Raw genomic sequence first — 20275 nt, 5'->3', positions numbered from 1 at the left:
AAAAAAAAAAAAGAATTGTTAACCAGAGTCTACATTTAGACTAGAATTCAATTCAATTACTCATTTAGAGAATAATTGACTTAACTTAGCAAATAAAAGAGAAAACAAGCATTTGATTATCAAATCAAAATCACACACATCCACACACATTCATGGCTTCTCTAATAAAAGTTTTTATGCTTGATCCTCACGGTGAGTTCACCACAAAGTCTATCCATGCTGTTACTATTGTTCTTCAATCAGGTGATAACTCAGATTGATTCCATTAATTCAAGTGTTATATCAGTATTTACTCTTTTTTTTAAAGTTTATTTATTTATTTTTGAGAGGGTAGAAGGGTCAGAGAGAGAGGAGGAGAGAGAGAGTTCCAATCAGGCTCTGCACTGCCACCATAGAGCCCAATGTGGGGCTCAAACTCAGAAACCATGAGATCATGACCTGAGCCAAAATCAAGAGTCAGATACTTAACCAACTGAGCCACCTAGGCACCCCCAATCAGTGTATATTCTTGCTCTCTTTTATTACCTATGCACCTATCATATCTTCTTTTTGGTTACCTTTTTCTCTCTCCTCATGTCTACACCAAGAACACCATTTTGTTATTCATTTGCTGGGTGGATATTTATTAAGCACCAATTATGAACCAGGCATTGTGCTAGTCATGGGCAATAGAAGAGAACAAAAACAGAGCAAGTTGCTGTTCTCATTGAAGCTTACAGTCTAGGGGAGACAGATATTAACAGTAGAAGCATTTAAACAAATGTAAAAATCTGAAAAGAGAGTTCCTAGTAGAGAACCCAACCTTGTAAGAAAACCCAGAGTAGGCTTCCCTGAGGATATGGACTGATCTGAAATTAATGAGTTACTGAGGCAAAGCTAGAGGGGAAAGAAGAGCTTTCAAGACAGGAAACGGTTCTTATAAAGAACCTATGGAGAAGGAAGCTATGGAGAAATTTTTTGAATAACCTTGTGCTTGCAGTTCAAAGAACAAAAGAGAGAATGCTACAGGATGAAACTGCATTGCTAAGCAGGTGTCACCTCCCTTTAAAGCCTTGGGGTTCAGGTCAAGGAAAGCCTCAGAATGGCAAAAATCATGCTGGCTTCTGTGAGAATGGCTGTAGGTAGAACATTCAGGAGGCCATGGCTACAGTCCAGGCAATGGTAGCTTGGACCAGAGTGGTAAGAGTGGAGATGATGAAAATAGAGAGAACCAATTACAATTTTAAGATTACAACAAACATGATGATGGATTCTATTTGTAAAGCAGGAGAGAGGACAATTTCAAGGATGACTTTTACATATCTGACTTGGACAACTGAATGCACAGTAGTGCCATTTTTTTTTAACATAGGTATCACAGGAAGTGGACCAGGTTTAGGGTTCATATACAAGTGAGGTCTGGTTTAAATATTTACCCAGAACAATTGGAAGACAAACTTGCATAAACTTACTATAAATACTTTTGTGACTACTAAATAAATGCTGTTACAAAATAAAATGAGTAGAAAGGATACATTTAATCAGGATCAGAACATGGCCCCTCAGAGAGATTTTGTAATGTGGTTTTTATTATATATAGTTTAATTGCCTCGGACAAGTCTGTTTGCTATAGCAATCAGCACCACAAGTATTTGATGTGTGTAGCATTTTATATCTGACAGTCAAAATGTTTCTTTGGGCAAGATAAAATTCAATAAAAGGAAATTAGATATATAATAAAATACACATCAAAAAAATCAATTAAAATAAAGCAAAAGGGCTTTCTTGCCAGTGTATTTGTATCATTTCCTAGTCCTGATTTTGATATTGGACCACCTTCAATTCCATTTCAGTTTGGCTTCAAATACTTTTCCTCCCTCCTTCCAGTGAGCCATTTAATAATAGTTTGTTGTCCTTCTATAATCAATTTCCATCTCATGACCTTCTCATTAGCTTCAGAACTAACTCATAATAACATTGCTTCAATGCAAGAGTAGAGCAATTGCCCTTCAAAGTCTCATTTTTGGAAATCCTGTGTTGTCATTAAAATGCCATAATGACCTGGACAGAAAGTCAGGTTGAATGCTTTAGTGATGTAAAACTTGATATCTCATTAGTAGTGTAATCATCTCTTGTCAATCAAGAAGCCACTGGTTCTGTAGATACAAAGCGATTGTTAGAGTTCAATTCCTCATGAGCTGAAAATTTCCTATAAGTGCAATTGCTTTTCTTCAATTGATTTTTATTCAATTGTATATTGCTTTTATTCAATAAACATCTTGTGAGATTCTCTGAAGTCCCAAGAAGATTTAATAAATATTTCATTACACTCTGTTTAATTAAGTATGGGACATACTGACATCCTGGAAGACCTCTCTTGGGGAGACATAGGAGTTGTGTGGAGGGGAGGGAAGGAGTTGTGTGTTTAGAAAAACTTGCTAGAAAGGTACTATAGTAGGCAGAATAACTCCCGCCCCCCAAAATGTCCATGTCTTAATCCTTAAAACTTGTGAATATGTTACCTAACATGATAAAAGGGACTTTGCAAATGTGACTATGTTCTTGAGTAAGAGAGATTATATTAAATTTTCAGAGTGGGCACAATGTAATCACAGGGGTACTTACAAGAGGAGGGCAAGAGAGGGAGAAAAGGTGCGGTAACAGAAGCAGTGGCCAGAGTAATGAAGAGCCACGAGCCAAAGATGTGAGTAGCTTCTAGGAGCTGGAAAAGGCAAGGGAATGGACTCTCCCCTAGCTCCTCCAAAAGATACTCAACTCTACCAACCCATTTTGGAACTCTGACTTCTCAAGAACTATAATATAGTAATTTTGTTTCCTTTTAAGTCATTGAGTTTATGGCAATTTGTTACAGCAACAAGAGGAAACTGCTACTGGTACTTAAACTATCAGCAGTGGTTTTCTCCTGGAGACCTGAGAAGGAAGACTGGGGTCTTAGAGGGCTTTTACTCTCCATTCTTCAGTATGAGCTGAACTTCTTTGTTTTATCACAGATTTATATAGCATCTTAAATAAAAATAATCATTAAAGGGTACCTGGGTGGCTCAGTTGGTGAAGCGTTCCACTTGATTTTGGCTCAGGTCATGATCTCATGGTTTGTGGGATCGAGCTCCATGTCAGGCTCTGTACTGACAGCACAGAGCCTGCTTGGGATTCTCTCTCTCCCGCTCTCTCTGTTCCTCCCAAACGTGCATGCTCTCTTGCTCTCTAAACAAACAAATAAATAAACTTAAAAAATCATTAAAAGGAAAAGTAAAAGGAAAAAGCATTTTACTTTTAATGATTTTTATACTAGGATACAGGATTCGTAGGACTAGCAAAGATCAAGCACTACTTATATACTAGGAAAAGTATATATTATTATAATATAATTATAATTATAATAATAATATTATTAATATTATTATCCACAATAATATTGTGGATGTTCTTTTTATCCATTCATTCAGTCAACAGTTATTCATTGAGCATCTACTCTGTGCTAGAGAATTTGCTAAGAACTGCACCTGAGGATGCAGATGGGAAAAAGGTAGACACAATCCCCACCCTCACAGAATTTAGACATAGCAAAGAAGGCAGATATTAAACAGATAATTACACAAATTATTAATCAATTATGTCATGGTAAGCTCAACAAAGGAGAGGTAGAGGTGACATTGTGTAGGGGGGCAGCCTAACCTAATCAGGAGATGCTTTTCCGAGCTACTTCAGCTTAGAACTCAAGGATAAATGGGAATTTGCCAGAAAGAAATGGGAAATACAATTTTCTCAATTTTCTACAAAAAGCAAATGTCACTTTTATTTTCATAAAAATGAATACTTTTAGTGGTTTTTAGAGGAATAATTCACATTTCTCCCTCTCTTTATATCTGGTAACAACAGCTGCTCAATGCTAGAAATGCTCTGTTCACTGATTGATTTAGCTGAATTTAGTTTAACAATCAGACATTTCTCTCTCTCTCTCTCTCTCTCTCTCTCTCTTAAATACTTCAGTCAAATAAAATATTTAAGTTAATAAATTACAGCCACTATACAAAAAAAGATAAAATAAAACAATGATTAAATAGTCTCCTTGTCCAAAGCTTACATTAGGAAACTATTAAATTTATTACTTTTTAAAATTTTTTTTTCAACGTTTTTAATTTATTTTTGGGACAGAGAGAGACAGAGCATGAACGGGGGAGTGGCAGGGAGAGAGGGAGACACAGAATCGGAAACAGGCTCCAGGCTCCGAGCCATCAGCCCAGAGCCTGACGCGGGGCTCGAACTCACAGACCGCGAGATCGTGACCTGGCTGAAGTCGGACGCTTAACCGACTGCGCCACCCAGGCGCCCCTAAATTTATTACTTTTGATAGTCAATCTACCAAGGAGAACTCGTGAAATGCACTTAACATTGACCTTGAGGGAAATAAGACCAGCTTCTTTGCTAGTTGAAGTTCTATTTTTATCATATCAAAATTAAGGAACACAAGTGAAGGAACAAAGGACAAAAGTTATTTTTAAATCAACACCAAAATATATCACTAAAGGAATTTTCCTGAAAGGAATTTCATAAATGAAATAATTTGATATTACAAATTGGAATTCCAAATTTCTCAACAAAATTAGAATCTTCTGTTACAATTTCCAGATGAATATTTTCCAAGCTATAATTTGAGATAGCTTTGGAAGGGAAAAGGGGAGAATGACATCTCTATAATAAATATGCTTTAATGATGTCGTTAAAGATCAACATATCTAGAAAAACCCAAAGGAAGAAAAGTAGAGTCTATTAATAAATACAATGCCACCATAATTGCTAAATAAGTAAAATGCTGTCAATTTTATTTAAGTGATCATTTTTATTTGTTTGCTTGCTTTCTTCTCAGTCCCTGAGGTGTCTGTAACATTTTGAGTGGTAATATCCCTTAAAGAGAATCAGCATAAGGGTGCCCTGGTGACTCAATTAGTTAAGCATCCGACTTCAGCTCAGGTCATGATCTTCTGGTTCATGGGTCTGAGGCCCTCATCGGGCTCTGTGTTGACAGCTCAGAGCTTGGAGCCTGCTTCGGATTCTGTGTCTCCCTCTCTCTCTCCCCCTCCCCTGTTCATGCTCTGTCTCTCTCTGTCTCTTAACAATAAATAAATGTTAAAAAAAATTTTTTAAGAGAATCAGCAAAAAGACACATATGTTCAACAAATAATGTATCATAGAGCAGAACTGACATAATGACATAATGAGAAGTTATGTTATTTGTAACAGATTTATACCAGCTAAAATGCAAATAGGAGAGACTCTAAATAAAGATATTAATGAGAATGTTACAGAAAATGGAAGATTTAGAGTTCATATATTCCTGCTGTCGATGAAATAAATAAAACATCTAGTATCTGTAGTGGATTGAATAGTGTCCTCCCAAAATTTGTGAACACTTGGAACCTCAGAATGTGACCTTATTTGGAAAGAGTCTTTGCAGATGTAATCAAGATAAAGATCAAGATGAGGGACCATTGCATTAGGGTCAGCCTCTAAATCAAATAACTTGTCCTTATAAGATGAGGCAAAGACTCACACAGAGAACAAAGTCCCAAAAGATGGTATCTGCAGAACATAGAGGATTGCTAGGAGTGACCAAAAGCTGGAAGAGACAAGGAAAGCCTCTTCCCAAGAGACTTCAGGGAGAGCATAGTCCTGCCAACCCTGATTTCAAATTTTCAGCCTCCAGAAGTGTGAGAGTAAATTTCTGTTGTTTTAAGCACCTCGTTGGCAGTAATTTGTTATGGCAGTCATAAACAGGATCTAATGTAGCTATTTTCATAACCAGTATTTTTTGATATTATGCTATCTGCATTCATTATTTCCTCTACTTTTTTAACTTCTTCTATTGTAGAAATAGAGACCAACAAAGAACAGTTTGTTTTGTGATGATTATCACGATCAATGTTTGTTCATTCCATGAACATTTAAGCACTGGATCAGTAAGGATGATTTTGCTCAAAACCAACAAAAAGGGTATTTAATTACCTGGTAAGATAAGCAGTCCACTGAAAGGTAGTTTCAAGGTTGGTTTGCAAACTCAATGATTTCTTCAAGAAGCATGTGTCCTGATCCTCCACCTCAGCATATTGGCTTTGGGATTCTTATTTGTTTCTCATGGTAGCAGGACAGTTGCTGAAGCTCCAAATATCATATCCTTGTATATCTAGGAAGACAATCTTAGTGGCCTCTGGCAGGCCTTCCCTTAAGTGTGCTTTTCCAGGGCTTGGTCACATGCCCATTTCCAGACCCAACAAAAAGATACAGGATTCATAGGACTAGCAAAGATCAAGCACTACTTATCTCTGGTGGCTGGTAACATTGCTTCCAAAAAAGGAGCCAAGATTGGGTGAGCAAAGAAGAAGGGGCAGAATCACTGGGGCCATAAGTACATATTCATATTCATATTCATGTACATAACTATATATTCATTACCTAGACCTTTGTGTTAGCTTTATATCAACATTTGACAGATTCATCAACAACTGACAAATTCTTTGAGACTCATCAAATATTTCACCAGTAAAAAAAAATTCTTCCCAGTAATGGCTGAATTTGATGTAGCATTATCATGTCCCTGCAGAGTTATACTCAGCATTTTGGGTAGTTTCCTTGAATGTATATAGAGGAGCAAATGTTCATCATTTATACTTAAGGAAAATAAGGTTTAAATTTCAATTTGATAGATTTAGATTGGACGTTGGAAAGAAATTCAAGACTACAGTGTTTAAAAAAAAACTTTTTAATGTTTATTTATATTTGAGAGAGAGAGAGAGAGAGAGAGACAGTGCATGAGTGGGGAGGGGCAGAAAGAGACTGAGACAGAATCTGAAACAGGCTCTAGGTTCTGAGCTGTCACCACAGAGCCCAACACAGGGCTGGAACTCACGAGCTGTGAGATGATGACCTGAGCAGAAGTTGGACGTTTAACCAGCTGGGCCACTTAGGTGCCTCATGACTATAACGTTTTTTAAGGAGGTTATGAACTACTTCCCTTGGAGATTTTTGAAAATATTGTAAATACTGCATTTTAATAATGGTTTTGGCAGTAAAATCTCTTCAGCTGTCATCAAATATTATGTGATTCTATGCACGCTTTACTCTAACAGCACATTTAATTTGCTTATTGTCTAAGGAGCATACTTAATGTGAAGCCCTTGTAAGGCCCCCAAGACAGAGATCAGTCTTGGCTAGAAAGAGAAATGTTTTTCTCAACTTTTATTTGTTGAATTTCTTAGGTTGAACCTACCAATCTTACTTACATATAACCACCACAAATTACTATTTATGGAGGCTAAAGCTGAACATAGAACCTCTAGGGCCTACCTGTTGGCCTCTTGAGTCTCTTATGGAATAGTGGTTACAAATTCAGCTACCTGAGTAGCTTCAGTTGAGCGTCCAACTCTTGATTTCAGCTCAGGTCATGATCCTAGGGTCATGGGATCAAGCCTCACATTAGGCTCCATGCTCAGCCTGGAGCCTGCTTAAGATTCACTCTCCATCCCTCTATCCTTTTCCCCCACTCATGCATGCTCTCTCTCTCTCTAAAACAAAAATTAAGAACTAAAATTAACAGGAGTTAAGATGGCAGAGAAGTAGGGACTGGGATTTTCCTCATCCCTCAGACACAGCTGTATTGAGATCAGATCACTTGGAACACATAAGTAATCGATCTGCGGAATGGCAAAAAAATCTCCACAGTTGGACGAAGACAGTTTGGTAGGACTGAGGTATGTGTATGTGAGTTGGGGGAGATAAAATGGCATAGACACAGAGGGGAGGGAAACTTTTCTGTGCAGACAAAAGGGAGAGAAGGAGAGAAGGCTTCAGTATCAAGTTAGCACAAGAGGAAAACCTCTCCGGACCACAGACTGAGGAATGAAAAATACAGAGAGTGCCAGTTTCTAATTCTGCAAACAGCCTTAGGAGCTGAAACTCCAAAAGTTCCAAAAATGCACACCTTTCTCTGGAGCTAAGCTGGGAGCCAGCCATGTGCCAGCTCCTGGGGAGGAAGGAGCTGGGCCCAGGGTGCTGCAGCGATCTAAGGGGAGCCCTGGGAAAGAATAGTCCCCTTCCTCAAGTACTTTGGCAAGAGGTTTATTGCCTCCCCAAGGACAAAAGACTCTGCAGGTGTCAGCCAAAGGCCTTTTATCAGCAAGGTGGAGTGATGCTAAACCAGATCAGGGTCCGTGTGGTGCAGGGCCCTTTAAGACATGGGGTTTTGAATCCCAGCCTAGCACCTAGGAAGCACAGGAGACTAGAGCTGGGCAAGCTGGCCCGCCCATGCCGCTCTGGGAGGACTGCCTGTACAGTGTGGGGATTTTTTTTTCCACAGTTTTATTTTTTTATTTTTTTTAATATGAAATTTATTGTCAAATTGGTTTCCATACAATACCCAGTGCTCATCCCAACAGGTGCCCATCACCCACCCTCCCCTCGCGCCCACCCCCCATCAACCCTCAGTTTATTCTCAGTATTTAAGAGTCTCTTATGGTTTGGCTCCCTCCCTCTCTAACTTTTTTTTTCCTTCCCCTCCCCCATGGTCTTTTGTCAAGTTTCTCAGGATCCACATAAGAGTGAAAACATATGGTATCTGTCTTTCTCTGTATGACTTATTTCACTTAACATTACACTCTTCAGTTCCATCCACGTTGTTACAAAAGGCCATATTTCATTCTTTCTCATTACCACGTAGTATTCAATTGTGTATATAAACCACAATTTCTTTAACCACTCATCAGTTGATGGACATTTAGGCTCTTTCCATAATTCGGCTATTGTTGAAAGTGCTGCTATAAACTTTGGGGTACAACTGCCCTTATGCATCAGCATTCCTGTATCCTTTGGGTAAATTCCGAGCAGGAATTTTGCTTTTGCTGGGTCATAGGGTAAATCTATTTTTAATTTTTTGAGGAACCTCCACACTGTTTTCCAGAGCAACTGCACCAGTTTGCATTCCCACCAACAGTGCAAGAGGGTTCCTGTTTCTCCACATCGTCTCCAGCATCTATAGTCTCCTGATTTGTTCATTTTAGCCACTCTGACTGGCATGAGGTAGTATCTCAGTGTGGTTTTGATTTGTATTTCCCTGATGAGGAGTCATGTTGAGCATCTTTTCATGTGTCTGTTAAGAATGAAACTAGACCACTTTCTTATACCATTCACAAAAATAAACTCAAAATGGGTAAAGACCTGAATGTGAGACAGGAAACCATCAAAACCCTAGAGGATAAAGCAGGAAAAAAACTTCTCTGACCTCAGCCGCAGCAATTTCTTACTTGACACATCTCCAAAGGCAAGGGAATTAAAAGCAAAAATGAACTATTGGGACCTCATGAAGATAAAAAGCTTCTGCACAGCAAAGGAAACAAAACTAAAAGGCAACCAATGGAATGGGAAAAGATATTTGCAAATGACATATCAGACAAAGGGCTAGTATCCAAAAATCTATAAAGAACTCACCAAACTCCACACCCAAAAAACAAATAATCCAGTGAAGAAATGGGCAGAAAACATGAATAGACACTTCTCTAAAGAACAGTGTGGTTTTTAACACCTGATTTGTGGAGGAAAAATTGGGGTGTCGCCATTTTTCTCCCCATCACCAATGCAGTGGGACTTCAGAGAGCAACATAGTGGCCCCGAGGGGAGTTGGGACCCACTTACACCAAACCCCGCCCCTCCATGCCTGACAACTGCTTATCTGCTGGAGTGAGACTGACACTGACCCAACAGTCAGCCTCTCCTCCCGACCAGCACGGCCACCAGTCACAGGCACCAACAGACAACTGTTTTTTTGTTTGTTTTTGTTTTCATTTGTCTGTTTGTCTCTTTTCTTTTCTTTTTCTTTCTACCCTCTTCTTTAGGAAGAGGCTCATAGCTATATATATGTATATACATATTTTTTACATGTAGTCACCAGAGACAGTAGCAAGAACTGTCAGAGAAGTTTGTTTGTTGCAGCATTTTTACTCTATCCTTTTTACACCTTTTCTATCTCTTCTTCTTCTTTATTTTCCTTTCTCTTTTTCTGGATTTAGCCTTATAGTTTTTTGATTCTCTGTTTGGTCTTCTTTTTTCCCTGCATTTTTCTCTTTTTATGGCATCAGCCTTCCCCCACTCCACTTTTTCCTTTTTTTCCAGGGTTATTTCAACAAACAAATCAAAGCATAGCTGGTTGAACGTCCAAACACTCCACCACCACAAGCAAGGAGGAGCTTTGCAGAGGACTGACCAATGGGATAGAGTGGCCAAAACACAACAACAGAGTGCATGCAGCATACACCAAAACACTCCATGGAGAGCCAGGCCCTGGACAGTGTATGAACACTTTTTAATATAGTAGTGCTTGCAGGTGCAGGACACATAACAAGCTTTTAAAACACACAAAAGACAAAAAAATAAAAAATAAAAAAAAAATAAAACACACAAAAGACAGAAACTTAGAAAAAATGACAAAGTGGAAGAATTCTCCCCAAAAGAAAATTCATGAGGAAATCACAGCCAGAGAATGCTCAAAACAGGTATAAATAATATATCTGAACAAGAATTTAGAATAACAGTCATAAGACTAATAGCCAGGCTTGAAAAAAGCATAGAAGACAGCAGAGAATCTATTGCTGCAGAGATCAAGGACCTAAGAAGTAGTCATGATGAATTAAGAAATGTTATACATGAGATGCAAAATAAACTTGAGGCAGTGATAGTGAGGATGGAAGAAGTAGAGGAGAGAATGGGTGAAATAGATAAAATTACAGAAAATGATGAAGTTGAAAAAAAGAGGGAAAGGAAATTACTAGATCATGAAGGGAGAATTAGAGAACCAAGTGATTCCATGAAATGAAACAATATCTATATCATAGGGGTTCCAGAAGAACAAGAGAAGAAATGGAAAGAAGATTTATTTGAACAAATTATAGCTGAGAGCTTCTCTAATCTTGAAAAGGAAACAGGCATCCAAGTCCAAGAGGCACAGAGAACTCCCTTGAGAATCAATAAAAACAGCTCAACACCACAACATATCATAATTAAACTGGCAAAATAGGAAGACAAAGAGAGAATTCTGAAAGCAGGTAGGGACAAAAGAGCCTTAACCTACAAGAGTAGACATATAAGGATAGTAGCAGACCTGTCCACTGAAACTTGGCAGGCCAGAAGGGGGTAGCAGGAAATATTCAATGTGCTGAATAGGAAAAATATGCAGCCAAGAATCCTTTATCCAGCAAGGCTGTCACTCAGAATAGAAAGAGAGAGGAAGGCTTTCCCAGACAAACAAAAACTAAAGGAGTTCATGACCACTAAACCAGCCCTACAAGAGAGCCTAAGGGGGACTCTGTGAATGGAATGCAGCAAAGACTACAAAGGACCAGAGACATCACCACAAACATGAAAGCTACAAATAACACAATGACACTAAATTCATATCTTTCAATAATCACTCTGAATGTAAATGGACTAAATGCCCCAATCAAAAGACGTAGGGTATCAGAATGGCTAAAACAAAAACAAAAACAAGAGCCAGCTATAATGCTGCCTACAAGAGACCTATTTTAGACCTGAGGACACCTGCTGATTGAAAGTGAGGGGATGGTGGGGCGCCTGGGTGGCTCAGTCGGTTAAGCAGCCGACTTCAGCTCAGGTCATGATCTTGCGGTCCGTGAGTTCGAGCCCCGCGTCCGGCTCTGTGCTGACAGCTCAGAGCCTGAAGCCTGTTTCAGATTCTGTGTCTCCCTCTCTCTGCCCCTCCCCCATTCATGCTCTGTCTCTCTCTGTCTCAAAAATAAATAAACGTTAAAAATTAAAAAAAAAAAAAAAAGAAAGTGAGGGGATGGAGAAGTATCTATCATGCTACTGGACATCAAAAGAAAGCTGGAGTAACCATACTTATATCAGACAAACTAGATTTTTGAAACAAAGACTGTAACAAGAGGTGAAGAAGAGCATTATATCATAATTAAGGGGTCTATCCATCAAGAAAAGCTAACAATTGTAAATATTTATGCCCCCAACATGAAACGCCCAAATACATAAATAAGTTAATCACGAATATAAATAAACTTATTGATAATAACACTGTAATTGACGGTGACTTTAGTACTCCACTTCGAGCAATGGACAGATCATCTAGGCAGAAAATTATTAAGGAAAGAGTGTCTCTGAATGACAGATTGGACCAGATGGACTTAACAGATATATACAGAACTTTTCATCCTAAAGCAGCAGAATGCACATTCTTCTCAAGTGCACATGGAACATTCTCCAAAATAGATTACATACTGAGTCACAAAACAGCCATCCACAAATACAAAAAGATTGAGATCATACCATGCGTATTTTCATATCACAACACTATGAAACTTGAAACCACAAGAAAAAATTTGGAAAGCCCCCAGGTACATCAAGATTAAAGGACATCCTACTAAAGAATGAATGAGTCAACCAGGAAATAAAAGAAGAAATTAAAATATACATGGAAACAAATGAAAATGAAAACACAACAGTCCAAACCCTTTGGGATGCAGCAAAGGCCGTCCTAGCAGGAAAACACATTGCAATTCAGGCCTATCTCAAGAAGCAAGAAAGGTCCCAAACATACAACCTAACCTTACACCTAAAGGAGCTAGAAAAATAACAGCAAATAAAGCCCAAAGCCAATAGAAGTAGGGAAATAATAAAGATTAGAGCTGAAATAAATGATATAGAATCCCCAAAAAGCAGTAGAAAAGATCAATGAATCTAAAAGCTGGTTTTTAAAAGAATAAACAAAATTGATAACCCCCTGGCCAGACTCCTCAAAAAGAGGAGAAGACCCAAACAGATAAAATCATAAATGAAAAAGGATAGATCACAACCAACACCACAGAAATACAAACAGTTATTAGAAAACACTATGAAAAATTATATGCCAACAAATAGGACAATCTGGAAGAAGTGGACAAATTTCTAGACACTCACACACTAACAAAACTCAAATGGGAATAAATAGAAAATTTGAACAGACCCATAACACCCAAAATTGGATAGATTATCAAAAACCTCCCAACAAATAAGACTCCTGAGCCAGGTGGCTTCCCAGGGGAATTCTACCAGACATTTAAAGCAGAGTTAATACCTATTTTGCTCAAACTGTTCCAAAAAGTAGAAATGGAAGGAAAGCTTCCAGATTTGTTCTATGAAGCCAACATTACCTTGATTCCAAAACCAAAGACCCCACTGAAAAGAAGAATTATAGGCCAATATCCCTGATGAAGCTGAATGCAAAAATTCTCAACAAGATACTAGTAAAATCAAATTCAACAGTACATTAAAAGAATTATTTACCATGATCAAGTGGGATTCATTCCTGGGCTGCAGGGCTGTTTCAATATTCGTGAGTCAATCAACATGACACATCACATTAATAGAAGAAAAGATAAGAACCATATGATCCTGTCAATAGATGCAGAAAAGGCATTTGACAAGATACAACATCCTTTCTTAATAAAAACCCTCAAGAAAGTCGGGATAGAAGGAACATTTCTTAATATCATAAAAGTCATATGAATGGCCCATAGCTAATATCCTAAATGGGGAAAAACTGAGAGTTTTTCCCCTGAGATCAGGAGCATGACAGGGATGTCCACTCTCACCACTGTTTTTAACATAATGTTAGAAGTCCTAGCCTCAGCAATCATACAACAAAACAAAATAAAAGAAATCCACATTGGCAAAGAAGAAGTAAAACTTGCACTCTTCGTAGATGGCATGATTGATACTCTATATGGAAAACCCAAAATATTCCACCAAAATACATGAATTCAGCACAGTTGCAGGATATAAAATCAGTGTACGTAAACCAGTGCGTTTCTATACACCAAGAATGAAGAATATGTGGTGTACACCCACACACACACACACAAACACACACACACACACACTGGAATACTACTTGGCGATGAAAAAGAACAAAATCTTGCCATTTGCAACAACATCATGGAACTGGAGAGTATTATGCTAAGTGAAATAAGTCTGTCATAGACAGATGTCATATGATTTCAATCATATGTGACATTTGAGAAACTTAACAGACGAACTTAGGGGAAGGGAAGGAAAAACAAGATAAAAACAGAGAGAGAGGCAAAACATAAGAGACTCTTAAATACATAGAACAAACTGAGGGCTGATGGGGTGGGTTAAATGGGTGAGGGGTATTAAGGAGCGCACTTTTCGGTATGAGCACTGGGTGTCATATATAAGAGATGAATCACTGGGTTCTACTGAAACCAAGACTACACTGTATGTTAACTAACTTGAGAGTAATAGAAAAAACAGGACATGAAAATTAAAATAAAATAAAATAAAATAAAATAAAATATTTAAAAAATGCAGACAATGGAGTCAGGACTGCTTAGGTTTTTGTCTCAGTTAGACATTAATAGCTGTGTCTCTTTGGGAAAGTTACACAATTCTTCTAAGCTTTGGCTTTCTCATATAGAAAATGGGGATTATAAGATATGAGATATTGCATATATATGCATGCTAAAACTCTTAGCTCAGGATCTGATACCTAATGATACACAACTAATGTTACTTATTAATATTTCCTTCTTCCCTTCCCTTATGGCCAGCCCTATTCCCTGGGTCCAGCAAGTCCTCTCATTTGCTCTCTGTCTGCCCCAATAAAAAACTAAAGTGTCAGATGCTGGGAGGAAAATTCCTCTTCTTTTACTTTGTTTATTTTTTTTTGAGAGACAGCAGGGGAGGGGCAGAGAGAGAGGGAGAGAGAGAATCCGAAGCAGGCCCTGTGCTGTCAGCACAGAGCTCGACATGGTACTCGAACTCATGAACCATGAGATCATGACCTAAGTGGAAACCAAGAGTCAGAAGCTTAACGGACTGAGCCACCCAGGTGCCCTGAAAATTATTCTGATAGTCTGATTGGTAACTGCGCTGCAAACTTCCACTGGTATCCTGAGTTTCACTTAATGAATAAAATAATTTATTTTCAGTGTTCTTGTTTTTTCCATAACCTCAAGAAAATCTTTGCAAAATTAAAATAGGTATTTCTAATGCTTCTATCCATGGAGAAAGTAAAATAGAGTTAAGTTAAAATTCACATTGCCAGACATCTCTCTATATATAGTGGCATATTCTGAAAAAAAAACACCTAAAATTTTCACATAAATAGATCTTTCATACCATTTCTAATTTTATCTGTTAGTTTTGATGAAAAATCCTAACTTTTCATGTGTGACTTCAAAAGCTTCTTTGTCAACAAGACATAAATTGTTTTGAATAGAAGAAGTAACCATTAGTGAAAGATACATAGGATTATTATGTCACTAAACTTCTATAGCCGCATTCTACTGTTTACAGAAAATACAACACAAAAATTATTTTAGTTCTTAAGGGCATCATTAAGTAAAGAGGTCTCTAAACAAATTTAATCAAAATAAAAGGCATTTTTACTCCTTTTGTGTCAGTACACAAAATGAATATGAATGTTCTGTTTACATTTATTTCTTTTTATAGTTGGAGCTGTTTATCATTTGAGATCTAAGTTGATTTTCAAATAAGTAAAATAAATTTTAATGTCCCCATGTGGCTCTCCCCTTTGTTTTCTCTATCCTTTCTTTAAAGTGGATTTATAATTATTCAGAAACAGTTAAAGAGGTCATTTTAAGCCAGGCTCAGGTATTCAAAGGACATCTCGGAAATAATTAAGAAAGTTGTCTAAAACTGATTTTGGACACCTTAGTGAAGGACCCAATTCAAGCAAAAGAAAGTGCTTTCTGATTAACTACTATGTGCTTGGCATCACAGTGAGCCCCCAAAATAAAAAGTTGAATAACACAGTTCCTAGTTGTAAGAGGCTCATTCTGCAGGAAGGGAGGCAGAGAACAGCCACTGAAATAAATAATTGTGTAACAGGGTTCTGGTACTATCATGGAGGTATATCTAAAGTCCTACTGGAGTACAGTGAAATTGTTAATTCTAGATAACTTTGTTAAGTCTAGTTTTTCCATGTGTGTACAAAACTATATTAGCCCTGTCTTCTCGAGCCATTAAATGATAAATGAGATAATAAATGTGAAGTGTTTAGCACTGTGGCTGGCATATGGTAAGATTCTAACTTAACTGCTGTCATTATTTTTGGTATTGCTACAATTATTATTAGGAAAAGCCAGGCAAGATCATGGTTATGGCAGGCAACATTAGAACTGGGTGTTCAGAGATGGGAAAAAGGAGAAGAACTTGGCTGTCTGGAAGGACAAGGGGGTATTCCAGGCAGGGGTAAGAATATGAGTCAAGATATGGAATAAGAGAAAGGCATGCTGTTAGCTTTTGAGAAGGGATGAGTAGCCCAAGCAACTGGAACATAGGAGCAAGTTTCTGGTGGTGGCAAACGGTGCCATATTGTGAAGAACCTTGTACTTAATGCTGAGTGCTGAACTTTGTCCTATGAGTAGTTCACAGCCATTAAAGATTTTTAAGTAGCAAAGTAATATGATCAAATGTATGTTTTAGAAAGACAGCAGTAAAGATACTAGAGGTAGTCAATAGGCTACAATAATAGTTTATGAGAAAAGTAGTAATAGCTAACACATAATGCTTATTATGTGCATATGCTATTTGCTTACCTGTTTATGTGTTTTAAGACTTACAACAGCCTTCTAAGGCAGATGCTATTAGCTCTATTTTACAGAGGTGTAAATGTAGGTATACAATTGTACAATAATTTCCTTAAGTTTCCATGCCTAGCAAGTGTTGAGACTAGGATTCTAACTCAAAAAGCCTTACTTCTCAATCTATATATTTAACCACTACCCTTCACTGCTTTTCAAGTAATAAAAATCAAGCTAGTGAAAAATAATGAGAATGGAAAGGGAAGTTGTATTCAAGAGGCATTTTGAAAGTAGACTAAACAGAGTTTGGTGACCAATTTTAATTTAGTAAAGATGAATGGAAGTCCTACCACATGGCAAGCACCTACAGCTACAACAATGAAAAAACAGACTCGGCAGTGTTCTCCTGAAGCTTTTTGCCCGTGGAAGAACAGACAATATGTGGTTCATACTAAGAACAAAAAAAGAAAGAAACAGAATAATGGGCAATAGAAAATAAATAGAGTTTCTTTAGTTAGGTCAATCATGACTCCAGGAAGATGGCCTTTAAAAGAAGGTGTGAAGATTCCTCATGAACCAGCCACAATGTAAAGAATCTAAGTTATTAGAGTTTGGCAAAAGGAGAAGAGTGGCATGAGATGAGGCTGGAGAATTAGGCGGAGATCAGTATGTGTAGGACCTTTAAGGCCATGGTGAAACTTTGCCAAAGGTAATGAGAGGTAATGAGATGAGTGTGATGAAATGCTCCAAAGCGTTTCAAGGAAAGGAGTGAATTGATGTTGGGGAAAGAAGAACAAAAGGAGTGGTTGAGGATTCTTTCAGAATGGGGGGTCTGAGAAGATGATGCTGTTTCCATCACGGATGGCAAATACAGAAGGAGAGGCAAACTGGGTTGGCGGGGGTGAAGAGTAAGTCCAGTTTGGGATACTTAGAGCTTGAAATACCAGCAGAACCTCTAAGCTAGAAACATAGATCTAAACTGTGCTTGCAGGGGCATCTGGGTGGCTCAGTCGGTTAGGCGACCACCTTCAGCTCAGCTCATGATCTCACCATTAGTTCAAGCCCTGCATCAGGCTCTGTGCTGACAGCTCAGAGCCTAGAGCCTGCTTCGGATTTTGTGTCTCCTTCTCTCTCTGCCCCTACCCCACTTGCACTCTGTCTCTCTCTCAAAAATAAATAAATATTAAAAAAAATTTTTAACTGTGCTTACTAGTAGAAGATTCAAGGATAGACTTTATTATGGATGAGTCATAAGCTGGTCCTTGAAATCAATAGTGCTATCACCCAGGGAGCACCTTCTGATCAGGGTTTAGGCAAAGAAAGATGGAAAATCAGCCTGAAAAGGGGCAATTAGTGAGGAAGAAGAAAGATCAGCAGAGACGAAATGGGGGAGGAGGGTGAGGGGATTGGGGAGAACAATGCAACAAACATCAAGAAGGAAGACACCTGATAAGAAAGGCTAGATTTGGGGATTCAGAGGTCATTACGACCTTTGCTAGAGCAATTAAAAATCATCTCCCATTTTCCTCAAAAATCCATCAGGGTCCTGGCCAATCCAATTGCTGCAACAACAGGTAAAATTATTTGCATATCTTTATATTTCATGTTTCTGCTTATATGATTATAATGATTCATTGTTTTAGTTCCTGTTATTGTTTTGTATTTCTACTGGGAGAGATACAGTAAGCTGGTATGAAAGTTTGGGAAGTAATTTAAGCTAAAATTGGAAACAAGAATGTGTTTTACATAGGTGGAATTGGGGAAAGGTCATGAGATATCTGAAAAGACAAAAAATATTGCAGATATTTTGCTGAAAGCAAAATGCTGGAGAAATGTTATTTGGGCCGATTTAGTAGGGCTGACTAAGGATTCTTTTATGATAGTCATTAGTAATACAGCTATAAAGCTGGTTGGGACAGGATATGGAGGAGCTTGAATGCAAGATTCAGCATGTTTGAATTTTCTCCTATAGGTATGAAGAAACTCCGAGGACTAGGAAGGAAGGAACGGCCAGGATAAGACTACCGTTAATCTAAGAATGGTATTGGGCAGACTGCAGGCAGCAAGGTATGTTCATTTGAAACCCTTATCCAGTTAGGGGTCAGGTGAGGACGAGGCTCTATCAAGTGGAATCCTCACTTTGAATCTGGCTTTGGATGTGTTATTTTGAAGTGATGTAGGTCCAGGTTGAAATGTCTTCACGATCATTGAAATGTGAGTGAGAGATCAGGATTGGAGGTGAGCACTGCTGGTATAGATATAACAGATGAAGGTGTTGAAATGCATAAAATTTCAAAAAAGCAGAGGCTAAGAAAAAAGGAAAATCAAGAGTCCAAACAAGAGCCTCTCTGTATAAATGAGTATATAAATGAAGATGATCACTAGGTCAGAGTAGATGCTGTGGGATTAGAGCATCAGGCATTCACCAGTATGCCTTCTAGCCCTTGCTACATTCTCCTCCTCTGCCCATTCCCCAGCACTTCACCAGGTAAGTAACTCCCTTCCTAACTTAGTCAGGGCATCCATTGCCTCAGAGGACAGTAGGGATGTAGAAAGAAATGGTCAACACTAATTGTTTGAATTCCAAAGTAAGCCCTTGAAACCTGTAGGTTTTTGAATTTTAAAAGGCTGAGCTCTAGAAGAATTGAGACCTAAGATTTCTTCCAAAAAAAAAGAGCCACGGTAACACCCACTTACCATCCTCTGGGGAGAAGTTTCAAGAGTGAAAGGAGGAAGTTTAGACTCTGGTGGGTCCTCACAAGAGGTCTTTTTCCTGCCCCCTCTAACAGCTGGTCTTGGGGAAAAGTGGTAGATAACACAATCTATCACGTTGAGGGGGTTCTACAGAGGAGACTTGTGTCTGCTTCACATCAAAGCTCTAGAAGTGAAGCACAAAGGATCCCAAAGAAGTGGCTTGGGCCACAACAGGGTGAAGGCAGTGGAAGAGAAAAGCTCAGTGACAGCTCAGGGTCAGCCCTGAAGAAGTGAGGGACAATGGCCAAATCCTCTCCTTACTTCAGAGAATAAAATATATTTGGACTGCACAAATAAGAAACCAGATATGGACCCAGTATATGTCAGCATGAGCAATTACCAGCTACCTTAGAGAAATCCAGAGCAGAATTCTCTGCTTATTCGACACCATAATACCATACATGGCCTTCCAGCACCTGCTCCCTATCTCTCCCCCATCAGATGAGATGTCACCCTGGGGAAGGTGTAGAAGGGAGAATGCTCTCAACTGGACTATGTTTAAATCAGAACGACTGAGAAATTACTGTACTTGCCTGATTAAACCTCCTGTTACAAGACAAAGCTTTCTGCCATCAGAATCAAGTGCTAGAAGTAGAAATTAAATTTAGTTATGGGAAAATAAAATGAGTTTTCATCTTTTGCACACATTAGTTTGTGAAATTTGCACCTGCTGCACACACAAGCCTAACAACTATTTCGTTCCTCAAATAATTACAATATTCTACTTTTGATACAGACCAAAAAAGGGCACAAAAATGCTAAAAATTAAAAATAATATGATACCTAAGCAATAATGTAATAGTGCCATAAGAATTATATATGAGGATAGGGGTATGACAGAAAAATAACATTTTTTTATTCTGTTGTATATATTTAAGTGATATATCCACTCAATTTTCATT

Source organism: Neofelis nebulosa, chromosome 2 (genome assembly GCF_028018385.1).
Source record: "Neofelis nebulosa isolate mNeoNeb1 chromosome 2, mNeoNeb1.pri, whole genome shotgun sequence".
Classification (NCBI taxonomy): Eukaryota; Metazoa; Chordata; class Mammalia; order Carnivora; family Felidae; genus Neofelis; species Neofelis nebulosa.
This window is presented reverse-complemented; position numbering follows the sequence as displayed.